At 39.1% G+C, this 20,438-nt stretch overlaps 1 long non-coding RNA gene across 2 annotated transcripts; it reads right to left on the bottom strand.

Moving 5' to 3' along the window:
• Positions 1-719: 719 nt before the first annotated feature.
• Positions 720-20,234, bottom strand: LOC129496266 (uncharacterized). 2 transcript variants are annotated; one of them, XR_008661700.1, is made up of 5 exons: positions 20,035-20,234; positions 18,978-19,030; positions 16,372-16,452; positions 11,268-11,425; positions 720-930 (listed from the first exon to the last, which is right to left on the bottom strand). It is a non-coding gene; the product is annotated as an uncharacterized LOC129496266 (long non-coding RNA). The 2 variants fall into 2 exon arrangements; XR_008661701.1 differs by lacking the exon at positions 720-930 and adding an exon at positions 5,605-5,975.
• Between the last annotated feature and the right edge of the window lie 204 nt (positions 20,235-20,438).

The following is a 20,438-nucleotide window of genomic DNA, read 5'->3' as shown; positions in this document are numbered from 1 at the left end:
GCAGGATACTGCTGGACTTTGAACATCTGTGTAGTTCAAATAGCAAATCATTATACACGAATAGCTAACTACTATCAAACAAAACTATTATCTCATTACCTTGGCTTTTATGTAAGATTGCATGCTACATTTTACAACTTAACACATTTAAGAGTGACAAACACCTAAAACAATATTAAATTGGATCTATCTATACACTTAACCCAAAAGCTGACTATTCCTAAGCCAATCTACTGGCTATTCTAAATACTTCCAAAGTACGAATGGCATATAAATATTCTGTGCTGTGAGTAGTATATCTGTTTTTAAATTCACATCAGAATAGGGGCAACTGGCTGGCTCAGTGGGTAGAGCATGTGACTCTTGATCTCAGGGTCATGAGTTCAAGCCCCAAACTGGGCCTAGAGCTTACTTTAATAAAGAAAAATCACAACAGTACATCTAATAGCCCTTTAAAAGATGACACTGGTTCTAAAGAAACCTAAATTTGAACAGCTAAGCCACCTAAAACTATAGGTACCATAACATAAGTCTAACACTATATAAGCACAGATATACCCAGTTCTTTAGCGATTATGAAGAGTTGACTTCCATACATAATTGTACCATGAGATTAATTATCTAGGTTCAACAGTGAGGGCACTTTGTAACTGCACTGAAGAAATATAATTAACCTGGGGGGGGGGGTGGTGGTGGAGAAAAACTGATACATTTTAATCTTTGACAAGATTACAAATTTATTTCCAGTAAAGATCCAGTACTTTATTACTATAAACCTTCTTGATATTGGTACCTAAAAATAAATAAAAAATGTTTTAAAGAATAAAATTTTGGTTTAGGGATTACAAATAATAAAATATGTTTAGGCTATTAAAGCACTTATCTGATAAGACTATCCATTTGCTTCTATTTCATCATTCATAAAGGGACCTGAAAAATAAATGAGAAAAATCAAGCTGTGAGTCATTAGTATGTTCTGCTCTTTAAGATTACAAATTAACATTTTTCTCAGTTTGTAAAAAAAAACAAAAAAAAAAACACACATTATTCAAATAGTATTAAGAAACTAGAGGAGATCCCTGGGTGGCGATCCCACCTCCAGAGATTTGGTGCCTGCCTTTGGCCCAGGGCGCAATCCTGGAGACCCGGGATCGAGTCCCACGTCAGGCTCCCGGTGCATGGAGCCTGCTTCTCCCTCTGCCTATGTCTCTGCCTCTCTCTCTCTGTGTGACTATCATAGATTAAAAAAAAAAAAAAAAAAGAAACTAGAGAAAATCTGCAAATCAAAATCAAATCTTAATGTAGAACACTCAATCAAATACTGGTTCTCTAACGGAATTTCTTCTTTTTTTTTTTCTAACGGAATTTCTGATCTTTGGAAATGGAACTCAGACTTGGTATTTCTTTTACTTTCCTGCACTCTACCATATATTCATTTTATTTGTAACGCATAGATGATTAAGTGGTTTTTCTTAAGAACTATCACGTGCCAAAAGCAAGCCTTCTAAAATGATTGTCAGACTTACCCCTCTCAGTCCGTTATGTGTTTCCCATAAAAGTTGTCTAACTGTTTTAAGAAAGGGAATTCCAAAACATGAAGGGTGTATAAGTGCAGCTATTCTTAATCCCAACCAAGTAAAGCTTTTGTTCTACCACTAATCACGTGTTTGCATTATGGTGTTCACTAGTAATAAATTAAGTGTACCCCCCTCACCCTAACTCTGCCATGGGAGTAGCTCAGAAAGTCACGTCTTTGTATCTCCACTGGATGTGAGCAGCCACAGAGTAGGCATCCAAATGCTAAAGGTACACATTTTAAAAAAATTGAAATAATTCATAATAAATAACTGAAATAATCCTATTTACCTACCTACAGGATATGGCATACTATTTAAACACACTAAGAGGCTACCTGGTGGCTCAGTCAAGCATCAACTCTTTGATTTTGGCTCAGGTCATGATCTTTAGGATGGTGAGATCAAGCCCCACAGTGGTGTTTTGGCTCCAGGGCATGGATCCTATTTAAGGTTCTCTCTCCCCCTCTGCCTCTTTCTCCTCTCTCAAAAACACTGGATTACAACTGTATCCATTGGGGACTTTTACATTAAGATGAACCTGGTTTTTGATTTAGACAAGATCTGGAAATCCCAAACTCAGGAAATAATAAACTCGGGGGGATAAATTTGTTTTAAAGACTTTGAGAGAGACCACAGGCAGTGGGAAGGGCAGAGGGAGGAGAAGTAGACTCCCTGTTGAGCAGGGAGCCTAACGCAGGGCTCTATCCCAGGGACCCTGGGATCATGACCCAATCTGAAGGCAGAGACACTTAACCGATAGAGCCACCCAGGCAACCCTGAGGTATTAATTTTTTAATCGAAGCACTGTAATAGGATTTTTCTTAATAAAAGTTTCTCTGCTGCTACTAATCAACAACTTCCGAATAAAAAAGTCAACATCACCCCTTTTTAAAAAAAAATATAGGGATCCCTGGGTGGTGCAGCGGTTTGGCGCCCGCCTTTGGCACAGGGCGCGATCCTGGAGACCCGGGATCAAATCCCACATCGGGCTCCCGGTGCATGCAGCCTGCTTCTCCCTCTGCCTGTGTGCCTGCCTCTCTCTCTCTCTCTCTCTCTCTCTCTGTGACTATGACACACACACACACACACACACACAAAAAAAAAAAAAAAATATATATATATATATATATATATATATATATATATATATATATATATAAAATATTTTATTTATCTGACAGCACACAAGTAGAGTGGCAGGCAAAAGAGAGAGATTGATGTGGGGCTCAATCCCAGGGTCCCGAGATCGTGACCTAAGCCAAAGGCAGATGCTTAACCCACTGAGCCATCCAGGAGCCCTGGAAACTAACATCTTAATTTAAAACCAGGATAGCAGTTAATAAATTCATGTAGGTTTCAAAGAGGCTTTGTCATATAGTAATTGTGTCACCTCGAGCAAGTTAATTTCTTCATCTATAAAGAAGGATTAAATACCATTTAAAATGGCATCAAAACCAGGAATTCTTCAGTAGAAATTTAACCTTCGGCTAGATTTCATGTTGAAAACTATAGAATATTGGTGGTATCAACAATGAACTACATAAACTTATTAGAAGACTCTATTGTCAATTCTATCTAGCCTGATTTATTAATTGGATGTAAAACCCACTCAATTTACAAGAGGCTCTTCTTTGGGGAGTGGTAGAAAAACAATAGCTGTTTCTAAAATTTACATGGGAAAGGGAATTAGCCCAAACAATTTTGAGTAAGTTAGAAGGCCCATGCCACAGGATTTGAAGACATATTATTAACGTAACAGAGGAAGTCTGAAGAGACTCACAAATATGGTCAACTGACAAAAGTGAAAAGGTAAATCAGTGGAGAAGGTAGTGTTTTTCATAAATGGTCAACAACTGGACATCTGCATGCAAAAACAAACACCAAAAACCAAATTATACCTTCTACCACATATATCAAAGTGATCATACACAAAAATGTACCTAAACTAAAACTTTCTAAAAAGGAAGAAAACAAGATCTCTGAGACTGGTTTAAAAAGGAGTTCTCAGGCAGCCTGGGTGGCTCAGCAGTTTAGCGCCGCCTTCAGCCCAGGGCCTGATCCTGGAGACCCGGGATCAAGTCGAGTCTCACACTGGGCTCCCTGCATGGAGCCTGCTTCCCCCTCTGCCTGTGTCTCTGCCTGTCTCTCATGAATAAATAAATAAAATCTTAAAAAAAAAAGAGTTCTCAGATACCATACGACAGCATGATACATAAATAAAACCCAACAAAATTGGGGATCCCTGGGTGACTCAGTGGTTTAGCACCTGTCTTCAGCCCAGGGCATGGTCCTGGAGTCCTGGGGATTGAGTCCCACGTCGGGCTCCCTGCATGGGGCCTGCTTCTCCCTCTGCCTGTGTCTCTCTCTGACTCTCTCATGAATAAATAAATAAATCTTTAAATAAATAAATAAATAAATAAATAAATAAATAAATAAATAAATAAATAATAAAGATGGGCAAGTATTGGGGCACCTTGGTGGCCCAGTTAAGTGTCCAACTCTTGACTTCAGCTCAGGTCATGATCTCAGGGCTGTGAGTTTGAGTCCTGTGTAGGCTCCAGTGCTTAAGTCTCCCTCTGGGGGGGGGGGGGGAATTATCCCTCTGCCCTTCCCCTGCCTTATCTCATATATATATATAAATATATTTGAACAGACAATTCAAACTACAAACAAAACTATCTTCTTAAACTATACCACTCCTCTTAAGAGATCACAAGATTTGTATATATCTTTCCACTCCATAAATACCCAAATCTTTAAAAAGTAAACACGGGTACTATGGTTAATACAGTAAGGTTGCTGAAGAGCAAGGGTCCTTAACACATCTTGAGTTTATGTGTGTGTTTTTTTTTTAAGATTTTATTTATTCATGAGAGACACACAGAGAAAGGCAGAGAAATAAACAGAGGGAGAAGCATGCTCCACGCAGGGAGCCCAATGCAGGACTTGATCCCAGGACCCCAGGATCATGACATGAGCCGAAGCCACTGAGTCACCCAGGCGTCCCTTGAGTTTGTGTTTGAAGTATAATTTGAACTTTCATTTTTATTATGTGGAAACACAGAATTTTAGGAAACTTCATTTAAATAGGGAGTTCAACTACATAATCCATATGGGAAAGGGAATTATTAAAAACTTTTAACCAGGAAAAGCCAACAAGACTTCAAGACCAATGTATGCTGAAAATTATTCTTACAATATCACCAAGGACAGGTCTTGGGTGGTTCAGTTGGCTAAGCATCCCACCACTCTTGGTTTTGTCTCAGGTCATGATCTGGCAGTTGGGGGCTGGAGCCCCCAGCCTCTATGCTCAGCACAGACTCTGCTTCAGATTCTCTCCCTCTCCCTCCTGCTCACTCTCAAAAATCTTAAAAAAAAAAAACATCAAGGAAATACTAATTATTTAGAGAAAGTGAAATGGTATATAAGAACAGAGGTATAAAGAGTTTGATAAACTATCATCTTTAGTGCATTGGCAGGTTTGAGTCAGCAGCAACTAAGTGATAACAAAACTGAATGGAAACATTTGGATGCCTACAATATAGCATGTTGCCAGAAAATATTAAATATAAACAAGTTAAATAGGATGTAATTCTTTACCCAGGTTTCCCCTGCCATCTAGAAAAAGAGAAAGTAGAAGGTTCCTAGGAAACCATTCATAAGCCAAAATGCATAAAGTGAAAAAATTACCATTAATTTATACTGAAAAAATTTTGAGCATTCCCAGATCTCCAAAATAACCTAAGTGTTTTCTGACACCTCTGCATGCATCTTGCTAACAGATGCACAAAATATATTGAGATAAAAGGCAGATGCTCACAGACACAGTTCAAAGGTATGCTGGCTTAACACAGTGTAGTTCCCAGGGAAGGAGCCTTGTACTGCCACTTTCCCTGCTAGGGTGGCATGCCAACAGCTTGCTGGAAAACACACTGAACAATTTTTGCTTTTTGCCTTTTTGAAGTAGCACTAAACAGATACCAATGTAAGTTCTTTTTTTAAAAAAAAAGTATATATATATTTTTAAAAGATTTTATTTTATTCACGAGAGAGGGGTGGGGGGGGGGCAGAGACACAGGCAGAGGGAGATGCAGGCTTCATGCAGGGAGCCCAACATGGGACTCGATCCCAGGTCTCCAGGATCAGGCCTTGGGCTGAAGGCAGACACTCAACTTCTGAGCCACTCAGGTGTCCCTTTAGGTCTTTTGTTAAAAAAGAAGTGGTGTAGGGCACCTGGGTGGCTCAATCGCTTAAGCGTTTACTTTTGGCTCAGGTCATGATTCCAGGGTCCTGCCATTGTCCTGGGCTTCCTGCTCAGTGGGGAATCTGCTTCTTCTTCTTCTCCCTCTGTTCCCCTACTCCCCACTCCGCTCATGTGCTCTAATAGGTGAATAAAATCTTAAAAAAAAAGAAAAAAAGTGATGTAATATGAACATTTGTGAGGTTTTTAAAAGATTTTAAAGATTTATTCATGAGAGACACAGAGAGAGAGAGAGAGAGAGAGAGAGAGAGAGGGAGAGAGAGAGCAGACACACAGGCAGAGTTCTCGGAGAAGCAGGCTCCACACAGGGAGTCTGATGCGGAACTCGATCCTGGGACTCCAGGATCATGCCCTGAGCCAAAGGCAGGTGCCAAACCGCTGAGCCACCCAGGGATCCCTAAAAGATTTTATTTTTAAGTCATCTCTACACCTAACATGAGACCTGAACGTATAACCAACCTTGAGATCAAAAGTTGCACACTCTACCAACTGAGCCAGGCAGGTGCCCCATGTGTGCAGGTTTATGTACTAATACATATACTGTGTGTACACACACACACTGAACTACAAATGTGTTCTTTGGGAAGGAGGAGAAAGATACATTCTAACAAATAAGGAAGGAAATCTGGGAGTTTCCTAGAGATCTGGCAAATGAAATCTCCAGTGAATTTAGGAGAAAAACTGCAGTTGCCAATATTAGCAGGAAAAAATTTCTGCGATGCTAATAACTGAAACAAAGTAAAAAGGCTAATCTATATATGATTATGAGGAACAGAATCTAGAGGACAATCAGAATGCCTAACGGTTTCTCCACCTGATTCAAAGAACTAAGAATTCTCCACAGATCTGAGTTCACAAGGTCTGAAGTGAGGCCCAGGATTTGTATTTTGAATAAGTATCTGGTGTGATGCTTGTGAATACACTAAAATTTGAGAACCACCGATTTCGATTTAGTAAAAGGAGAACATGAGAGACAGTAAAGGGTTTTGAGAGGAGATTTCTGTTATAAAGCATAATGGAGAATGAAGTTGTAGGGCATGATGATTATTGATGAAAACTTTTCTTCACTGAATTTTAAAAGGAACCCAGGTCTTAAAAATGGGAACACATACCTAGATGATGAAAAGGGAAGCTTCTGCTAGAAACTTCACAGAAGTTTCAAATATCTTATGATTTAGCATCAGTTTCCTGAACATTTCCAACAGGAGGGTGGACAAAGTGCATAAATGCACAGTAAATAGCACCTTTCATATTTTACTGACAGGTCAAGAAAGGGAAACATAGCTCTGACTTAAGACAGGTCAGGTCAATTTGGTCAAAGAAATTTTACAGAACTTGGTTCTTTTTTTTTTTTTTAATTTTTATTATTTATGATAGTCACAGAGAGAGAGAAAGAGAGAGAGGCAGAGACACAGGCAGAGGGAGAAGCAGGCCACATGCACCGGGAGCCCGACGTGGGACTCGATCCCGGGTCCCCAGGGTTGCGCCCTGGGCCAAAGGCAGGCGCCAAAACGCTGCGCCACCCAGGGATTCCCCCAGAACTTGGTTCTACACTGCAAAAGAACCTTAATACAACATTCTTTTATCAGCAAAAAGAGGGAATTCAGATTTACAAATTATGTGCCACTAACACATTCTATTAACACCTAATTACTTCATTTCATAGGAGAAAAGTAACAAAGGTGCCTGACTGGCTCATTGGAGGAGCATGCAACTTTTGATCTCGGGGCTGTGAGTTTCAGCCCCACAGTGGGTGCAGAGATTACTTAAATAAACTCAGAAAAAAAAAAAAAAAAAGGAAAAGTAACAGTTAATTTATCGCGTATAACTAAATGTTCTATTTACTATTTCAGTTGCAAATGAATTCTTAAAATCATTTTAATGTAAACTCTTCCCCCAAAGATACCTAATATTCACGATGTAGCCAATTTCTATTTGAATCACCATTTGATTTTCCAACTGTCCCTACTGAAAAAGGAGTAAATGTGGATGAATGGAAAGTTATCCATATTTCTAGAGGATAAGTCTACTAGAAATGAACACAGATCCTTCCTTCACAGGCAATATAATGATTCATTCACTAGCTGACATACATTTGACATGGAAAGCCTAAAGGCAAGCCACAATGTTGGCAAGTCATGCACGAATTATTTCTGACAACAAAAAGTTTCTTTTCCTTCCTGGCAACCCTTTCAGGATATGAAGCCAAATGAAGCTTTCTGACAAATGACTTCACTTGTAAACACGATGTGCCATCCCCCTCTCCCACCCCATCTAGATATCTGGACAGCTTCCAAACTAAAATTCAGGAGAGATGCTTTAAACATGAAACTCAGGCTCGTCTACTCCAAATCCATTCTTTCCCCTAAATGGAAATCTGACAAAACAGGAAGTACTTGGCAGCATATAGGAGCAAGTTCTGTAGCTTATGTATTTACTGGTAACAGACTAGTTTTTCATCACCGTGTAATAAAATGCAGAACTTCACATTTAAGAGGGAAACAAAAAATTTGCCTTGGTTACCACAGTTCCCTTGGCAACTTAAAGGTCTTAAGGACAGTATCACATAGGACACTGAAGAATAAGAAACAGGAAGATGGCTTTTATTTGTAAATTTTGTTATAGTCTTTCAAATCTCCCCCTGCCACCCTCCAGTCCTGTCGGTCAAGATCTAAAAGCCACAAAAATTATACGAACACTGGAGGGGCAATTATAGGACTACATAAAACTAATAAAAGATTGAAAAGAAAAAAAAATAAGATTTTTGGTTTTGTTTTAGGGAACCAACTTAGGGGGAAAGATTTTGTTTATGCTTCCACAGGATTGGATAGCCCTAAATACAAATTCATAGAAGTCCCTAAGTGGGCCATGAGACTCAGTAATACACTACCAAACATACCATAAGCCAACAAAAAGAAAAAAGAAAATGAAAGCCCCTCCATGATTTCTTTCAGCAGCTCCCCACCCGTGCTCACCCCCCCGACCGGCTCAATTCCATTGCTGTTGAAACCAGAAGTATTTCCATGTAACAATTTCTATCTTATTTATGTAATACTTTAAAGCTATCACACTTAGGAGTCAACAGTATATCGAAGTGCCTACTAAATGTTAGATTAACAAATGATGTAAGGCATTATCATCTATTTTTCCCACCCAAAAAGTAGGTTGAGATCCAAAGTCATGAAATCATGTCAGTCATAATATGGTTAAAAAAAAGGGGGCAGCCCCGTTGGCGCAGCGGTCTGGCGCCGCCTGCAGCCTGGGGTGTGATCCTGGAGACCCGGGATCGAGTCCCACATCGGGCTCCCTGCATGGAGCCTGCTTCTCTGTCTACGAATAAATAAAATGTTTAAAAAAAAAAAAAAAAAGAACTACCAGAGAAAATACTGGAGAACACTGTACTTTCATTTATTGCATGTGGGCAATTTTACACACACAAATGCAAAATAGAAACTTCACTATAATGAAATTAGTGGTCTTTCTTAGCTATTATTTCAGATATCTGTTTTATCACACAATGAAAGTATTTAGAATGCCTATTAACTAAAACAAGTGAGGTAGATATGACATTAAAGCTTCTATCAGAATTTGATGCTATGTGATAGGAATTCCACGGGGGTACGCCTGGGTGGCTCAGCTGTTGAGTGTCTCAGGGCGTGATCCTGGGATCCTGGGATTGAGTCCCACATTGGGCCCCCTGCATGGAGCCTGCTTCTCCCTTTGCCTATGTCTCTGCCTCTCTCGGTCTCTTCATTAATAAATAAAATGTTAAAAAAAAAAAAAAAGGAATCCCATGGGATAGGAATAGCAGTACTTCCTTAAGTGATAAAATTATTAAGTCAATGCCTGATACACTGGATTCAGAATCTCATGTTAAATATCAATTAACTTTTCAGGGACACATAGATATTAGAAGTAGGCTCAGAAATGTTTATTTGAAAAATATGATGGATTGAAACTATTAAGTGTATTAAGAGCTGTGAGTATCTTAGCCCTGTGACCTTTATCTCTAAAAGCAGACACTCAAGCAGAGTAATGTATCCCAGGTCACAACCAATGAGAACAGACTTATGATTAGAACACAGAACAAATGGTTTTCAAATCCAGGGTTCCTATATTAAGATGATTATTCAATCAAACATCCCAGTGAACTACTGTAGAAATTCTGAGAATTTTTGAGCTAAGGGTACATACTTGCCATTTTAGCTTTATGAATGCCTAACGTGAGCCTGTTATTTTAACTTATCTCATTTTCCACTATTCTCAATTATTTCAAATTTAGAGGCCAAGACCCTCTCAATATTTCAGTAACTGAGGACCATGTTAGTGTCCTCATGAAATCTCTCACCCAGTTCCTCTTCTGACTACCCCTACTTTGCACGCCTAGAGGCATTATTTTTTTTTTAATTTTTATTTATTTATGATAGTCACACAGTGAGAGAGAGAGAGGCAGAGACATAGGCAGAGGGAGAAGCAGGTTCCATGCACCGGGAGCCTGACGTGGGATTCGATCCCGGGTCTCCAGGATCGCGCCCTGGGCCAAAGGCAAGCGCCAAACCGCTGCGCCACCCAGGGATCCCCGAGGCATTATGATAATAAGAAAAATGTTACTTGTAAAGTGAAATTACTGATTCAGTCAAGTGTCTTATATATTCTGTTACTGGCAGAAGATACACTCTAAGCCCTGGCCAAACTTCACAAATTTGGACCACTGGTAATAAGGAAGATTGGTGGGTGGGCATATCTGTGAAAAATCAGTTATTTAAAAAAAAAAAAAAAAAAAAAAACAGAACAAAACAAAAAACCTAATCCCTCTGGTGGACAGATATACCACCCTTAAAAAAAAACAGCATGAAAATATTCCAATGAAATTCTTGACCTGTGGATAGTCTTCCCTAGTGCTCTACTCCTTACATGTTCTTGAATCTGACTTAATTCTAAAACCTCAAGTGATCAAATTTTAAGTGATCAGGCAAGATGCTCCTAATGTACCAACACTGACAAAGCATATATATATATATATATATATATATATATATTTTTTTTTTTTTTTTTTTGATAGTCACAGAGAGAGAGAGAGAGAGAGAGGCAGAGACACAGGCAGAGGGAGAAGCAGGCTCCATGCACCAGGAGCCCGACGTGGGACTCGATCCCGGGTCTCCAGGATCGCGCCCCGGGCCAAAGGCAGGCGCCAAACCGCTGCGCCACCCAGGGATCCCGACAAAGCATATTTTTACTGGCATGCATTTGTCTACTGAATATCATCACCTTTTAGGGACGCCTGGGTGGCTCACTGGTTGAGAGTCTGCCTTTGGCTCAGGTTGTGATCCCATGGTCCTGGGATCAAGCCCCACATCAGGCTCTCTCTCTGCTTCTCTGTGTGTCTCTCTTGAATAAATAAATTAAAAAAAAAAAAAAAAGAGTATCACCTTTTAGGGGTGCCTGAGTGGCTCGGTCAGTTGGGCATCTGCCTTCAGCTCAGGTCATGATCTTGGGGTCCTGGGATTGAGCCCTGCACTGGGCTCCTTGCTCAGCAGGGAGGCTGCTTCTCCCTCTCCCTCTGCCTGATGCTCTTCCTGCTTGTGTTCTGTCAAATAAATAAATAAAATCTTAAATAAATAAATATCACCTTTTAGATTGCTATATACTTTATAAACTTTCACTCCACAAATGAGTGCCTACTAAGTGCCAAGGCTTGTGACAGGTTCTAAACTTACTAAGGTGGGTAAGGTATGTTCTCTGACTGTAAGGATGTCCTAACTTAGTGAAGGACATCTAAATGAATAAAGAGTTAAAATGTAAGATACAAAGTGACAGGAATCATGTTAAGAGGAAACATATGGAATTCATATGGACAGATTACCCATATAGCTGTAGAGGTTATTAACAAAAGTTTAAAAAACAGAGTTGACTATGCGTGGATAAGGGAACATTCTAGATTGTGGGAAAAGTGTAAATAAAAACAAAGATCAGGGAAAACAAAAACTTTGTATACGGGAGCCATGACATTTTTAGTGTAACTGCAGCAAATTAGTCTAGAGAGAGTGATATGAAAGGTCTAGGATGGGAGGCAAAGAGTCTAGATGCTTTATTTCTGTATATAATGTATTCTTTTAAAAGCTGCTGGAATGACAAATAATATTTAACAGCATTATATGTAATAACACCACTATAGTATCTGATAGCTTCCTAAACCCCTGGCATTACTCTAAGCACTTTACATGTATGAACTCATTTAATACTAATCCCAACATTGTCAGGGGAGTTCTACATATATTATCCACATTTTACAGATGGGGCAGAGAAGTTAAGAAATTTGCTGTAAACTACCCTTCCCACAAAAACCCTGGTCATACCTACACATTCTAAGGCTGGAAGTATCTTCTTTGCTATCCCTGAGCTATTTTTAAAAGCTATCATTCTAATGGGGGCATGGACAGGCCTAAATCCTGTAAGTAGCTCCAATCACTTAATCTTTGAAAAATAAAAGATACCAAAGTTAAGGGATTAATAAAAAGAAAAAAAAGAAAAGCAATGAAAACATACACATAACCATATATTCATTATAAACTAAGCATGCTGAAAATTAATGCACAAATGTTTCTGAATGTATTACTTTTTCCTCAGTCTGTAAAAATAGATTGTGTCTTCTAACTCAAAGCCAACACTATGATGGGAAAAATTTTAAATACCTAATTATTTAAATAAGATCAAAGACTTCTTTTTTTTTTTTTTAAAGATTTTATTTATTTATTCATGAGAGTCACGGAGAAAGAGGCAGAGACAGGCAGAGAGAGAAGCAGGGTCCCTGCAGGAAACTAGATGCAGGACTTGATCCCAGGACCCTGGGATCACGACTTGAGCCGAAGGAAAATGCTCAACCACTGAGCCACCCAGATGCCTGAATTACATATTTTAAAGACTCTTGGCTAAACATTCGTGCTCCACACACATCTGTTGCTGCTCTTTTTGTTAAAAATGAAAGAAAATACACAAAATCGAGTCCACTGAGAAAGAGGAGGGAAAGATATTTTTTACCTCATGTATTTGAATAATTTAAAAGCAAACATGTATTTTCTAAGATGTTATCTTAAAACTGTATTTTTTTTAAATGAAAAACTGACCTCTTCTTCAGTTTGAGAATCATCTGGTTTCCCTGCAGTTATTTTATGTTCTAATCCACTTTAATTTTTCTTTTCAAGTTGTACTTTATTAATTTAAGTAATCTCTATACCCAACTCAGGGTTCAACCTCACCATCCCAACACTCCAAAACCAAGAGTCACAGGCTCTTCAGACTTAGCTAGTCAAGTCGTACTTTAAAAATGAAAAATAAGGGGATCCCTGGGTGGTGCAGCGGTTTAGCGCCTGCCTTTGGCCCAGGGCATGATCCTGGAGACCCGGGATCGAATCCCATGTCGGGCTCCCAGTGCATGGAGCCTGCTTCTCCCTCTGCCTGTGTCTCTGCCTCTCTCTCTCTCTCTCACTGTGTGCCTATCATAAATAAATAAAAAAAAAATTAAAAAAAAAATGAAAAATAAGAAAACCTTGATAAATGCACTAAAATCTAATCGAAGAATGGAATTAAAATTCAAAATACAGGAAACAATGTTAGGTAGAGCACTTGCCTTGTCCCATTTAGGGAGCTCATAGGCACTTTGACAAAAGAATGGCTACCAGAAATTTCCAGCTCTAACCAGCAAGTTTAAAACTGATTTCATTTTCCTTACTAATCAGTGGTCTTTCCTGACCTTCCAAATTTGTTAATAGTATGCACTATCCCCTGGCTCTTTAAAACCTAGAGTGTTTTTTCTTCTTTACTTCTACAATCAAATAGAGATCAAATGCTACCAACTTTTTCTTTTTCCCTCAGGATCTCTTACCTATTCCTTCCTCTCTCCAGGTCCTACTCTAGTTTCAAGCATACTGATGCACTGCAACAGTATCTTTTTTTTTTTTTTTTTTTTAAAGATTTATTTACAGAGAGCACACTTGCAGGAGGGGGAGAGGAAGAGAAATAAAAACTGAAGCCAACTCCACACAGAGTCCAAGGCAGGGCTGAGAACACAGTACGGAACACTTAACAAAGTGCAGCACCTCCCACTGCAACAGTATCTTAACTGTCTCCCTACTTCCAATTCCTGTGTCATTTCTTCAAGTCACACTGGACACTGTTTCCAAATGATTTTCTAATAGTACATCCTGTGTATTTTGTACCCCTCAGTGTCTATCCAAAAACCCTCAACAAAAATAACGAAAATTAAAAAAAGTTTATATGGAAAAATGTCTGCAGTAAATTACTATTAAATATATAATAGTCTCAAAGAATTAAGAAATATCGTAACTCCGACATAAATGGACAGAAATCCTGAAGACAGAACTTGTCTAATACTAAGAATCAGGAAGTGAAATTACAGAAAAAGGTCCCACTTTACTAGTTAACAACAAAAATATTACAGGGAAAAGGAGAGCTCAACGTATTTTGTACCTAATTAGCAAAAATGATTAGAATTATAAGCTACCCAACGCTGACAGTCCAAAAAGACAGAATATAATGGATGCACATAGATGATATTATAGCACAATACTGAAAAAAACCAGAAACCTAAAAGGTCAAGCAATAGAAAGAAGAAGCCTAAGTTGAAAGAGTTTGATGGAATATTTTCAGACATTAAAATCTTAACAAGGACTGTGTGTGGTCACACTGAATGCTCACTACAATGTTAAAGGAGCAAAGAAAAATAAAAGTTAATCTAGTAATAAAGAAAAATATGCATACAGACAGGAAGAGGGAAATTTTACAAATCTGATGTTAGAGTGGGATTAAAAGTGATGTTTTTTTTTTTTAGTTCCATTTTGATTTGTAAAATTTGAGAATAAAACAAAAATAATTTTCATTTCCAGTTCACATCCCAGCTTTCAAGTCATCTCTCAAGGTTCCCAAACCTGTAGAGAGGACAATGACCCCATAGAATTCTGATGTGCAGCTAATGCTAGAAATGTTGACGAGTTTGCCTCACAAAATTTTAACGTAATCTTCAATCACCATCCTTTCTAAACTTGTTTACTAACTAGCCCCAAACAGCTTTTTAAATATAATTTTTTAAAAAAAGATTTTATTTATTTATTCAGGCAGAGGGAGAAGCAGGCTCCATGCAGGGACAAAATCCCAGGCCCTTGGGATCATACCCCGAGCCAAAAGGCAGATGCTCAAACACTGAGCTACCCAGGCATTCCAGTATAATTGTATTCTGGATCACAACTTCCCATCCGCTAAGAAAGCCTAAGATCTTCCCTTTTAATTTTACAAATTATAGTTCACTAACCTTGAAGAGTCTCCAATGATCACTAAGTAAATTTCTTTTTCTTCTGCATTATAAAACAATTTGGCGTGGGGCACCTGGGTGGCTCAGCTGGTTAAGCATCTGACTCTAACTGGCTCAGATCATGATATCAGGATTTTGAGAATAAGCCCTGTGTCAGGCTCTGCATTAGGCATGGGGCCTGCCTAAGATTTTCTCTCCCTCTGTGCTCCCCTCTAATAAAAAAAAAACCCCACAAACTCAATTTGGCTTTTATTTATTTTTAAATATTTTATTTACTTATTCATCAGACCGAGAGACGCAGAGACACAGAAGGAGAAGCAGGCTCCATGCAAGGACCCCGGGACTCCAGGATCATTCCCTAGGCCAAAGGCAGGCGCTAAACCACTGAGCCACCCATGGATCCCCTCAATTTGGTTTTTATAAAACAATTAGATGCGGGGTGTCTGGGTGGCTCAGTTGGTTGAGTGTCTACCTTTGGCTCAGGTCATGATCCCAGAGTCTTGGGATCAAGCCTTACATCAGGGGCTGTTCAGTGGAGAGCCTGCTCTGCTCCTCTCTCCCATTTGTGTACTCTCTCTCAAATATATAAAATCTTAAAAAAAAAAAAAAATTAGATGTGACTGTATACTGAACTTTAACAAATCTATTATTCTGGTAAGCCATGATTTAAATCTTTAAAAACTTACCTAAATTGATCGAATCTTTTCAAATAAATATATTAACTTTCCACCTTTATGTTTTCTTTTACTAAGTTTCTTAAGCATACATCCTTGCCATGTAGAAACATCACCAGATACCCTAGATCAGCTTGACTCCAAATCCTAAAATGTCACTCTAGTTTGAATTACATGTGGAAAAAACCCTAATAATCTATGCTACTACAAAGCTATAAAACTAGCAGTAACACCTAAGAGCGTAAAAGACTATACAGGGATTGCAAAGATTGCTTTGTTAACAAATGAGCAAGTTATGTAACTTTCCAAAAAATAGCGAAACTATTAGGAAAGCAGGTACATTCAACACAGCAATCTCTTCTACTTCTCAACACATTTACAGAAACTTTAGGTGGAACAAATGCGATCATTTTTTGAGAAATATATATCTCTACACACACACAACACAGACACACAAACACACACACACACATATATGTAAAATAGTAATAGCCGATCTTAGTTACTAAATAAAACGTAAGTAAAACTGCATACCAGAAACAGAATTTTCAACTGCAGATCCAGATCTTTTAAAACTGGAACATGTTCCTTCATTTTCCCACAAAGAGGTTTATTCTAAAAGACAAAGACTTCCTTTAGCTTTGAGTATGCCACAGTCCTCAGAATATAAGACTATTTTATAATCTCCTTAAAAAACAAAGAAACAAAAACTTCACTTCTAAACACTTTTACTGATGAGATCTCTGTATGTCAAGTATTTTAACATGAGCTCAAAAAAATCATGAAGATGTTCAGTGATTAAAAAATCCAGAAATGGGAACCACATGAATGGATAAGCAAATCCATAGCAATATTCTAATTTTGAGATTTCAATGTAGAATACTACCTTAAGAAGCTAATTACAGAGTGTCATTTAAATCCTTAACCAAATAAATAAAACATTCTGCTTTCAAAATAGATTTTCATAATAGAAACACTATTAAAAATTTTGGTGATTTTGATTTTGTAGGTAACATTATTCTATTACTTTGGGCTCACTGAAACAGGTTACAAAAACCAAATCTATCGTAATGAATTTTCTCTCATTAATATCTAAAAGATGATCTAGTGACTGTTCAGTTAATATTCATCTACAGTCACCTTCCATTAGTACATCATAAAATCCTTAAGAATTCTCAATGGGCTCTCTAAACCTGCATTACATTAGCAATTACAAATCAGTTCAATACTAAAACAAGTATTTGGATCATTAAAAAAATTCTGAAGGATAAGACAGCATCTGTGGAACATTACAAGTTGTTAGAAAATTATTACTTTTTTTTTTGAAAATTATTACTGTTAAAGAAAACATTAAGTTGGTTTCACATATTTCACAAAAGCGCATACAGGTTCATAAGAGACACTGACAAAGCACCTATCATGTACCAGGTAGGGAAACATAAGTGATTAAAAACCTCATTTGCTGCCCTCTGGGTGTAGAGTCTCAAACTGGGGAAGAGCCTGTAACAGTTACAAAGTGAATGTGATGAGAGACAATATAAAGGGTCCTATGAGGGTAGGAAAGCACCAAGAGAATGCACATAAAGATGGAAAACTTGAAGGAGGAGACATAAAAGACTAACTATAACAACAGTATTTGTTTTTAGTATCCTCTAAATGTCACTTCTATGTGACAAAATAGTCCATTGTACAACACCTAACTATTCTAGAATGAAAAATGCATTAGTTTTAAGAAATCACTTGGTAAAGTCCAATAAGATTCTCAAAATTATTTTATTGTATGTGTGACTTAAAAATTGTAATTCTAGGGCAGCCCGGGTGGCCCAGTGGTTTGGCGCCGCCTTCAGCCCGGGGTGTGAACCTGGAGACCCGGGATCCAGTCCCGAGTCCGGCTCCCTGCATGGAGCCTGCTTTTCTCTCTGCCTGTGTCTCTGCCTCTCTCTCTGTCATGAATAAATAAATAAAAGCTTTAAAAAAAATTGGAGAGAAAAATTAAAAGATAAAGCTAAAGAAAAAAACGGGGAAAAAATAAAAGGGAAATGCACAATGAAGATCTAGATGTCTAGGTATTTTAGCCACAGACATCAGTTCTCAGGCAAAATCTTTTGTAAAACATGAATGAGGATACCAAACATATCACTGCTATTGTAGAAAAACTAAGGTATCAGATTATATAAAGTATGGTACATCTATCTTATAGAATACTATGCAACCATGAAAAATGCTTTATAGGCAAAATGTTTCCCATATTCACAGTATTTTCCATACAGAAAAAAACATAAGCGAGAAAATGAGCACGACTAGAATGACCTTTATCTTATGAAGAAGAGAAACTCCTCTGTATTATACACAACTACAGCATAGACTATAATTACCTTTTAGTGAAAGGAATACAAGAGATTTTTGTTTTTTTCTTTGGGTTTTTTTAGTAATTTCCCAATGCCACTGACCTGCATTATTTGGATCAAAAAGTAAGTTTTAAGTGGAATTATAGGTGATTACCCCCTGGGAAGTTCAGCAGTATGTTGTTTTATTATTTTATTAAGATAAAGTAAATCACTTCTCTTTAAATTTCTACTGACATATCTTTTCCACAAGCCAAGTTTTTTAATTAGGAAGAAAGAAACCATAAAAATGTTCGTATCATTCTCTGACAAAAATATTAATACTTAAAAACTCAGAAATGGGAACTCCATGAATGAATAAATTTATATATACGTACTAATTTTGAGATTTCATTCTACAATATCACATCAGGAAGCTAATTATACAGATTCATTTGAACCCCGGCCAAACCATGCTTCTTTTAACCACCATTCTTCCATTTTGCTATTTACAGCTCTATTGGTACACAACACTGGTCCATAAAAGTTTTCCCACACAGTCTACCTAATTCTAAAGATTTTCACAAAAATTGTAACTCGGGATCCCTGGGTGGCGCAGCAGTTTAGCGCCTGCATTTGGCCCAGGGCGCGATCCTGGAGACCCGGGATCGAATCCCACGTCGGGCTCCCGGTGCATGGAGCCTGCTTCTCCCTCTGCCTGTGTCTCTGCGTCTCTCTCTCTCTCTCTCTCTCTCTCTCTGACTATCATAAATAAATAAAAATAAAAAAAAAACCTTTAAAAAAATTGTAACTCACCTGAGTTAATACTTAGGATATGCCACCGAGAGATCTTGTTTTCTTTGTACCAACTGCCAAAAAAAACAAAAAAAAAACAAGTTGTTAAATCACACAATAGTTTCTAGTCTGGAGACCCACCAGCTCAACAGGGTTCAAAAGAGAGGTATTAGGATAATAACTTTAAGCAATTATCCAGACCAGTGTGCTCAGCTTAGGTCACTCAAAAATACCCACATCCCACTTTTCGAGAGGAAACCACTGCTATGAATGAAAATTTTAGTTAGGTGGTTATTCTGAGTAAATTTAGTCAATGCGGATCATCGACGATATTCCACATTTTAAAATTTCATTCTTTAAAACATCTTGCCAATTCATACTTCCTTTCTACCATTTCAAACGTATTTTGTTCAACAGAACACACAGATTCTGCGAAAAGAACAAAACCAACGGCTGCCCCCACCAGGGACGTGCTTAGTTAAGGTGCTTTCGGTCCCAACAAAAGCACTACCGTTTCCTCTTAGAGTAGCCTAAGCAAGCCTCGTCCTGAAGGGCACAGCCGCCTCTTAATGGTTAGAGTAGCAGCGTCTGGGCTTGCTCCCGATTTCCACACCCTGAAGCCTTCCGCAGTTTCCTCAACGCTTAATCGTGTGAGGAGCACGCGGAAATTATCCCCCCCCCACGCAAATGGGTCTAAGCAAGCACCTTGTCTTCTCCCGTGTTAATTAAGGAGGCGCCCACAGCTAGCTGGTGACACTCGGCTGGAAAAATGTGACAAGTTCCCGAAATGCACTTCCAAAAGGAGGAAGAAGTGAGCGGAGAGGAGACGCCAGAAAAATCTCTGGAGAGGCGTGCACAGGACCAGCCTGGAGAAAGAGCCCTGCACGTCTCCTCCGCCCTTTTCTCTCGCGCGGCGGGAGAGGAAGCAAGCCTCGCCCCCTTTCACCCCGCTCCCCACCCCGCCGCAGCGAGACCTTACTCTGCCATGGCTGCCGCGCGGCCCGTCCACTTCCGGTGCCGGTGCCGCTAAAGCTGCGCCATCCCCCCGTCACTCGGACACCCACAGCTTCCAACCGACCTTTTTGAAAGGTCCGCGACTCCTCCGACCTTCGCTAGGTGCTGTCCTGGAGCCAACGGCGGAGAAGTGCCGCGCTCACATGCATCTGCGGGATAGAGACCCGGGTCTCTCCTCGCCAGAAACGTAAAATGCGATAGAGCTGCGACCGCCACCGCTCAGACAAAATGGCGCCGACAAGCCGGCTTAGCGCAGGCGCCTTGGAGAGACCCTGCTCCGCCCCCGTGCAAATCCTGGCCGCAGCTCCGGGTTCGATTTCCATGGGACACTTCGCCGCCAATCCTCGCGCCGGACTGCTCTTCCTGACCCCTCATCTTACCAATCAGTGCTCAGTCAAGCACATCCGGAGTCTCCTCAGCCAATCGTTTTTCAGGACCTGCTTACTCAACACGCGATTCTCCAGTAAC

This window comes from Nyctereutes procyonoides, unplaced genomic scaffold (genome assembly GCF_905146905.1).
Source record: "Nyctereutes procyonoides isolate TBG_1078 unplaced genomic scaffold, NYPRO_anot_genome, whole genome shotgun sequence".
NCBI lineage: Eukaryota > Metazoa > Chordata > Mammalia > Carnivora > Canidae > Nyctereutes > Nyctereutes procyonoides.
The sequence above is the reverse complement of the archived record's forward strand: the minus strand, read 5'-3'. Positions and strand labels throughout refer to the sequence as shown.